The sequence below is a fragment of the Podarcis melisellensis genome, assembly GCF_964234715.1.
Source record: "Podarcis melisellensis genome assembly, chromosome: 3".
In the NCBI taxonomy this organism is placed as follows: domain Eukaryota; kingdom Metazoa; phylum Chordata; class Lepidosauria; order Squamata; family Lacertidae; genus Podarcis; species Podarcis melisellensis.
In genome coordinates this window covers 43,808,166-43,817,113 of record NC_138530.1, presented here as the reverse complement: position 1 = coordinate 43,817,113, position 8,948 = coordinate 43,808,166, and positions in this window count along the sequence as shown.

Genomic DNA, 8,948 nt, shown 5'->3' with positions numbered 1-8,948 from the left:
TTAGCGGAGTCTGTAACCTGAAGCGTATGTAACCTGAAGTGTATGTAACCTGAGGTACCACTATACTCATTCAAGCTTGGGGTGGGGTTGCAGCCTGACCTGGTATGTTTTAAAAGCTTTTCGTACTTCTGCTCTCGAAACCTTTTGATACCTCCTTCTTGTTTAAGAGATTCTGATCCTATCGGCATTCACCACCTGAGTTTGCTTTTAGAGAAAGTGACGTTTTGCATAGAAATAATTTTGTTTAAAGTATGTTTCCTGTTTGTCATTTGTGAGAGTTTCTGCTTCTATTCAGAAGAGTTTGGTGGTTCTGTTCTGGCTGCACACAAAAGTTGTCAGAAGTCCTGTAATGGTTAACCATTTGGACTGAAACCCAAACTGCTTTGGTCCATACCACTCAGGTGCCAGAAACCTGTTCTCATCCTCCCTGTCTTGGACTGCATGATGGCAGATGCAAATGGTGGAACTACAGTTTCCTGCTTTTTGTGTGTAACATGTACATTTCCCATATTTACACAGCTGGAGACAGTAAATCCTATGCAAGTCTCTCGCTCTCTTTTACTAACTACTTGCCAAATGTTATTTACAAGAAATATTTATGGCAATATGCAAAAATGAAGTGTGAATATGAATTTCCTATTTCTTCCCTTTATCATATATTTAGATGAACTAAAAGAGCCATTACTGATGGAAGCTCCAACACAAACCCCACTTTTAAAATAATAATCACACATTTCTCACATAGTCTAGTTTGGCCAATAAAGAATATGTAACTTTACTTGGCGTATTATTGATCTTTTGTCCAAGGAGCAAGATGTTGGCGGAAGTATTTAATGTGTGTTCTGGTATACTGCTAGATCTGAAAAGGGCAGCTGCCTTGGAGGACATTCAGTCAAGCAAACCTCTTAATTTGAATTGCTATCATTCTTTCCTTGCAGTCCTTCCATGCCTCATTTGTACTCATGCATTGGTTTTCTAAATTACCAGAATAAGTCTGCTTTATTCACAGAATCTGATGGAGAAGATCTTAAGATCTTAAGAGATCGTGCAGTTCACCCATTTGTGATCAGTGCAGGATCCGCAGTACAGAAAACAGCTTGTTGGCCTGGATGGGTCATCGGCCTGATTCAACAGCCTATTCCCATGTTCTTATGAGTTATCATTTCAAATATTTCAGTGGTTTTGAGGCAGTGGTGTGGGGGAGAGAACCAAGTAATCTGGCTTGAGTTTCTTGGAGGAAGAGTAGACTTAAGTTGGCATCTCTCTATCTCAGGAGACAATGGAGGAGTGTGCCTGTGTGGGTGAAGTCAAACTGTTGGCTGCAGTGCCTGCTGTGGCTGTAGAGACCAATACAGGAGAGACATGTTTTATTGCAGCGGGGGCAGATGCTTCTCTCTGCACTCCTCCCAGCGGTCATTCCTCCTCTGGTCACTGCTATGGATACACAACCAGACTCTGTTTCCAGGCACTGTGGTCACCTGCAAGAGATTCTCACATGGTGCGGTTGATATTGCCAGCCTTCGTGTCACGTTTGCAGACATATTTGTAAAACACAGTTGGTTTGCCACCGGGCCTGGTGCCTCAAGCCAGCTCCCCATAGTACTAATACTACAGTGGTACCTCAGGTTAAGAACTTAATTCGTTCCGGAGGTCTGTTCTTAACCTGAAACTGTTCTTAACCTGAAGCACCACTTTAGCTAATCGGGCCTCCTGCTGCCGCCACGCCGCTAGAGCACAATTTCTGTTCTCATCCTGAAGCAAAGTTCTTAACCTGAGGTAATATTTCAGAGTTAGCCGAGTCTGTAACCTGAAGCATATGTAACCTGAAGCGTATGTAACCTGAGGTACCACTGTACTAATAATTGTATTCCATGTTGTCTTTAAAAAGAATTTAATTGGTTTTACATAGTATGCTTCTACTGAAGAATTATTAAGTTCTTCAAAACGTCAGCTTTGCACCAAGCAAAAATCCAGGTCCCTCATTGTGGGTATGTGGCTTAGAATTTTTTAGTCCAGGGCTGAGGTAATGTTACTGCAGGCCTGGCACTTCTAAAGAATGACCACTTTCCAAAGATTGTTGCGGTTGCTAAGCAACCAGCAGATTGCCTAATGGCTCCCAAACTTAATCACAGCTCAGCTGGAGTGTGTTGTGTCTAATATCATGTGGGATGTTCAAGACTTCAAAACACAAATTAATATTTGTGTTGGATTAGAAAGCAAGTTCACAGAGGGTAGCTGCAATGAACACATCCATCTTTTCACTCAGCTATAAACATGATTTAATTTCAGGGGGTGCTGTGGTTTGTTGCTGAATTGCTTTTGGTTTCCTGTGTCTGACATACGGTCTACCAATATTATGCGTTTCCCAAGATCAGAATGACACAGAACCACATTAATGTCTGGGGAAAGGGGTATACAGAAAAGAAAAACTGGCCTAAATTCCTTAATGCAGAATCAACCATGTCTTCTTCCTGGCTATTTTTATTTATCTTTTGATAAATATTCATTTGATACATATTTATATCCCACTGTTCCAATGCAAACATGAGAGTGTAGAGCATTTAAATATTGTGGCAAAAGTTCAAAACAGATGATATGGAATAAAGGCAGTTTCGGCAAGCAAAACAAAATCCCACTCATAAAACCTTTACTGCCTCCCATGGCAGGACTGCCAGAATACAAAAATCAAATGGGGAAAGAAACCAAGAAAGAGGTCCAAGCAAACTTCATGAGGCAAAATGTTCCAACCATAGATGGGACACAAGCCATATTTACATGTTATAAATACAGAGAAGTAAATGTTGGATGGGTTTAGAGGCTTAGCAGAAAGAAACACATTCTCATTAGCTTCCAACTTGTGAAAAGTAACTGCCTGAAGCAGGGAGGCCTTTGTACTCAGCAATCCCACCCACCATTGAACCCAATGGCTTTTGACTATACCCGATTTTGGCTTTAGGCGAAATCCCCAGAATGCAACACAACACACACACCATGTAAGTTACAAGCTTGCTGTCATCACCAAGGTGTGGAATTCTGCCTGGAAACAAACTGGCAAACTGCAGATATCACACGATAGGTGTGATATCGCCACAGAGATGTGAGTAGCCATAACACTGTGCTACTCCGTCTCACTTTAACAACTTGTCAGCTCCCTCAGTTGGGAAGATGCGTAAAAAGGCAAAAGAGCCTTGCCTTCCCCACCCACAGTCAAGTCCAGTTGTGTCTCCTAGGCCAAGGCTTTAAGGCGAGCAGAGCCAACTGGGAAGAGAGAAGAGTTTAGGGGGCAGGGAAACTTTTAATAATTTTATAGGTTAGTGACCTTATTCCTCAGTTTGATATTTTTACATGGTTTTAATGTATTGTAATTTTGCTGTTATTTGTACTTATAATTTAGTAATGAATTGTCGATAGTGCCTTTCTGTCTATTACTTGTTGATAATTTGAGAGTTGATTTTATTGTATAATGGATTGTTGAAGATTACTTTATTTGATATAAATTGGTTATTTTAAGCCATAATTTTTATTATGATTTGTATCGGTTTGGATTATCAGGCGCGCAATCTTGTATATTTTGTTGTTTTTTGATGTTGTAAGCCACCTTGTGTATAGCAATGTAGAATATATGGTAAACAAATTAAAAATTAAGCAAAATTGGAAAAACTCCCACGCAACAGGGAGTTACTAACATTGTTGCTGCTGTGGTCAGGACCAACTGATGCTTCTGAAATCTTTTAAATGGAAGCCCCATATAGACCATCTTGCAATAATCCAATTTGTACATAACTAATGCATGTGTCAAGGGACGCGGGTGGCGCTGTGGGTTAAACCACAGAGCCTAGGACTTGCCGATCAGAAGGTCGGCGGTTTGAATCCCCGTGACGGGGTGAGCTCCCATTGCTCGGTCCCTGCTCCTGCCAACCTAGCAGTTTGAAAGCATGTCAAAGTGCAAGTAGATAAATAGGCACCACTCTGGCGGGAAGGTAAACGCCGTTTCTGTGTGCTGCTCTGGTTTGCCAGAAGTGGCTTAGTCATGCTGGCCACATGACCCGGAAGCTGTACACTGGCTCCCTCAGCCAATAAAGCGAGATGAGCACCGCAACCCCAGAGTCGGTCATGACTGGACCTAATGGTCAGGGGTCCCTTTACCTTTACCTTAATGCATGTGTCACTATTATTTAGAAGCATTATTACCATGTAGACAAGCATTTGAAGATCATGCCACACAAGTATTAATAGACTTGCAGTCGTGCTTTAGTTTCCACTGCCAGGTTGTTCAGGTGGTATCACAAATAAGAAACCCATCAGCTGTAAACAATGGAATAGTACTAGACAAGTTTTTGAGAACTGGAGAGAGATTAGATATCTATCTGCGTGTGTCGCTCATAAACCTGCTATATAAGCAGTTACCATGTAAAATATTAACAGCTTCATATACCTCAGCAAAGATAATCTTATTCCTGGCTTTAGATTTTTAAAAAACATTCCTTGACCAATTCTCCTGGGTTTACGGCATCGTTAAGAGGCAACAAGGTGTACTCTACTTTGCACTCTTAAATGTATTTTTGATTTGCCTCTAAAACACCTTCCATTATCATTAGGGAGCAAAGCCTTTCATAAAAGTCAACATGGAATCTACGTGCCTAAGGGCAAATTTATGCAGTGACAGAAACATTTGCTTAGGAGTAAGTCTTGCTAAAATCCATGAGACTGCTTCTGAGCAAATGTGTTCAGAACAGATGTGTTTCATTTAGGCAGGAAAAAAGCTGTCCTTAAAAAAGATATCAAATATGTTTAAAATAAAGCAACCTTAAAAGTATATTTGAAAATAGGGGTGCCAAAATTGTGCCTCTCTACTCTGCCTCGGAGTGGCTAGGAGGGAAAGCAGCGAGGGGAGGGGAGCAGGAAGTCACTGGCGGAGTGCAAAAGGTGACAGAAAGCAAACTTTTTGAGTTTCTGGTCCATGGTCTCTCATATACCTCCTTGCCAAGGGCACAAGGGAGCCTGGGTGCGCCTCTGCCCATAGCCAGGATATCTTGAACATTATCCTCCCTCATTTGATGGCCTGTCTGCAGGAGGGTTTTTTTTTTTATAAATATTTATTAGGGTTTTTACAGAAAAAAGAATACAATAATAATAAACAGTGTTGCTTTGTTTTAACAAAGTTTCATATAATCCTTGAACTTCCTCACGTCTCCCGCTCCCATTTACAACATTAATAAATTTTGTCAAGCAAATTATCATCTTATTTCCAAATTTTGTGACCGCTTAATTAATTACGATAAAATAATTCTCCTGCAAATTTGTTTCTCTTAATCTCTCTTATCATCAATTCCTGATCTATTTTAGTGATGGCCAAATATTTATAACCAAGCATCCTTCTTAACATTCCATTAAATCACAATATTTTTGTAAATAAATCTTAAATTTCTTCCAATCATCTTCCATCCTTTCTTCTCCCAGGTCTCGGATTCTGCCAGTCATCTCCGCTAGTTGCATATAGTCCATCAGTTGCATCTGCCATTCTTCCAGTGTGGGTAGATCTTGAGTTTTCCAATTCTTAGCAAGTAGTATCCTTGCTGCTGTTGTCGCATACATGAAAAATGTTCTATCTTTCTTTAGCACCTTCTGGTCGACAATGCCCAGGAGGAAGGCCTCTGGTTTCTTGGTGAAGGTATACTTAAATACCTTTTTCAACTCATTATATATCATTTCCCAGAAGGCCTTCACCTTAGGGCAAGTCCACCAGAGGTGGTAGAATGTTCCTTCATTTTCCTTACATTTCCAGCATTTGTTATCTGACGAATGGTATATTTTGGCAAGTTTAACTGGGGTCATGTACCATCTGTATATCATTTTCATTACATTTTCTTTCAAAGCATTACATGCAGTAAATTTCAGCCCAGTGGTCCACAACCTTTCCCAGTCCTCAAACACAATGTTATGCCCAATATCCTGTGCCCATTTTATCATAGCCGACTTAACCATTTCGTCTTGTGTATTCCATTTCAACAGCAAGTTATACATTCTTGAAAGTACCTTAGTCTTAGGTTCTAACAGTTCTGTTTCCAATTTCGATTTCTCCACCTGGAATCCTAACTTTTTGTCACTTTTAAAAATTTCCTTAATCTGAGCGTAGTGTAACCAGTCTCGCACTTTATCCTTCATTTTCTCCATACTCTGCAATTTCCAATTATCTCCGTCTTTTTCTAGCAGTTCCCAATATTTTGGCCAGTAGGCTTCCATATTGGTTCCTTTTCGGGCCTTAGCTTCCAAAGGTGAAAGCCACCTTGGTGTTTTGTTTTCCAGTAAGTCTTTATATTTTGTCCAGACATTAAACACTGCTTTTCTGACAATATGGTTCTTAAAGGCCTTATTGATCTTAACTTTATCATACCACAAATATGCATGCCAACCAAAAGCATTGTTATAACCTTCCAGATCCAGCACATCAGTGTCCTCAAGAAGTAGCCAATCTTTTAGCCAGCAGAAAGCTGCGGCTTCATAGTACAACCTTAAGTCTGGCAGGGCAAAGCCCCCTCTTTCCTTTGCATCTGTTAATATCTTAAACTTGATTCTGGGCTTTTTGCCCTGCCAGACAAATTTAGAAATGTCTCTCTGCCACCTCCGGAAACACTCTGTTTTATCCACAATTTGCAATGTTTGAAACAAGAACAACATCCTTGGCAGCACATTCATCTTAATTGCAGCAATTCGGCCTAACAAAGAAAGCTTCAGCTTTGCCCAACTTTCCAAGTCTCTCTTAATTTCAGACCAACATTTTTCATAATTATCTTTAAATAGACTCAGATTTTTGGCTGCAGGAGGGTTGATTGAAAACCACCACTTGCGAATCAGGGGGAGTAAAAATGCTGCTTCAAGAAGCAAGGAAAATGTAAGTCTGCTCTTCAGTTATTAGCTGATAAGCACTGGACAGATGGAAAACTGCAAGGAAATGACGGCTGGAGGGGTGGGTGGGCTTGGAGTGCCTACTTAAGGTTATCAGTGGGGCCAAGGCTTCTGCTGAAGAACCATTAAGAGTTGAGATTCATGAATTATTCTGTGTGTCTTCCTTTCATTATTGACTTATGCACTTCTCGATTGATGTGGCTTTATTTTTTGCAGGGAAACGTTAAAATACGCGGCACACAGTCATGTCTGCTTTTCCTGAACCACAGTCATTTTCAGGGTTGCATTATCAGCATTACAGGTTCCGGCCCACACTTTCTATTTATTTGTGCAGTGAATGTGCAATTGGCCCTAGCTACTTAAAAGTAGAAGCAGGACTCCGGCATACACACAGACACACATGCCTACTACATTCTCTTACCATTTCGCAGTTGTTGTGATGGAATTTCCTGCAAATTGTGCTGGACAGGCAGGTAAGGCATATTCACTTAGCAATGCTCTGCCTCAGGTTTTACAGACCAACAAATACAAAATACCCTATGCCCATACATGTCGTCATCATCATCATCATCATTCAGCCCAGGTGATTTGCAAGAAGTGTTGTAAACTTTTTCTGTGACCTGCTTATTGGAGAGGCCCAAAGCAGGGATGATTACTCACTTATTGCAGCTGAACACCTCCCTCCCTGCCTAGGGAAGGCCAAACAACCTGGTCTCTTTTTCTGCTGTGGAAAAACATTCACAGCTGTGCCAAATTAAGTGTAAAATGCTGGCTGTAATCATGGGAGCATTTTACACCTATTTCAGGATGCCTTAGGGGCCGAGGCAACAAAAAGCAGGCCTCCCTTAGATCAGTTGCAAGACAGATTTTTTTTTTATTAAATCATATTCATGGGGGCGGATGCTTTCAGGTTGCCTAGCAAACTTGCTCTCAATCAATTTGTAGAATCATAGAATTGTAGAGTTGGAAGGGACCCAAGGGTCATCTAGTCCAACCCCCTGCAATGCCAGAATCTCAGCTAAAGCATCCATGACAGATGGCCAGCCAACCTCTGTTACAAACCTCCAAGGAAGGAGAGTCCACAACTGCTATTATTATTATTTATTGAATGTATATACCGCCCTATACCTGGAGGTCTCCACTGTCGAACAGCTCTTACTGTCAGAAAATTCTTCCTGATGTTTAATCAGATCAGAATCTTCTTCCTTGTAACGTGAAGCCATTGCTTTGGGTCCTACCTTCTAGAACAGGTGGCTGCATCTTCCATGTGAAAGCCCTTTATATATTTGAAGATGGTTATCATATCTCCTCTCAGTCTCCTCATTTCCAGACTAAACATACCCAGCTCCTTCAACTGTTTCTCATAAAACTTGGTTTCCAAACCCTTGATCATCTTGGTTGTCCTCCTCTGCATACACTCCAGCTTGACAACATCAAATTGTGTGCCCAGAACTGGATATATTAATCTCTAATCTCTATTACATGGGATGTATGTCCTTTTGGACCATTTTTATCAGCACCCTGGATGTACATTTACAGGGAAGACGGGAGAGGGATGCATCTGGAGGTCCAGACCAAACCAGTGTTCAGTCATTCATTCCTGCGTATAATCAGCAGAGGATGCTTAACCTCCCCAAAGCTCCACCACATTGGTTTTATTTACATTTCTTGAAAGCGCAGTAACTCTTTATCCCCTTTCTGCGATTTTTGATCATTTTAAGGTGGAGAACCACTGTTGGTCATTAATAAATCCAGCGTCCAATCCATACTAAAGTATTATTTGACTGCTCCCAATTGTTTGGGAGAAAGTGACCCATGCCTTTCCCTTTCAGCATTAGCAATTCGCCTCAATGAAGTTTGCTATTAGTACCGACAACCCTTAACTACTTGGGACCAGTTTACTCCAGGCTTCCTCAACCTTGGCCCTCCAGACGTTTTTTGGCCTACAACTCCCATGATCCCTAGCTAGCAGGACCAGTGGTCAGGGATGATGGGAATTGTGGTCTCAAAACATCTTGAGGGCCGAGGTTGAGGAAGCCTGC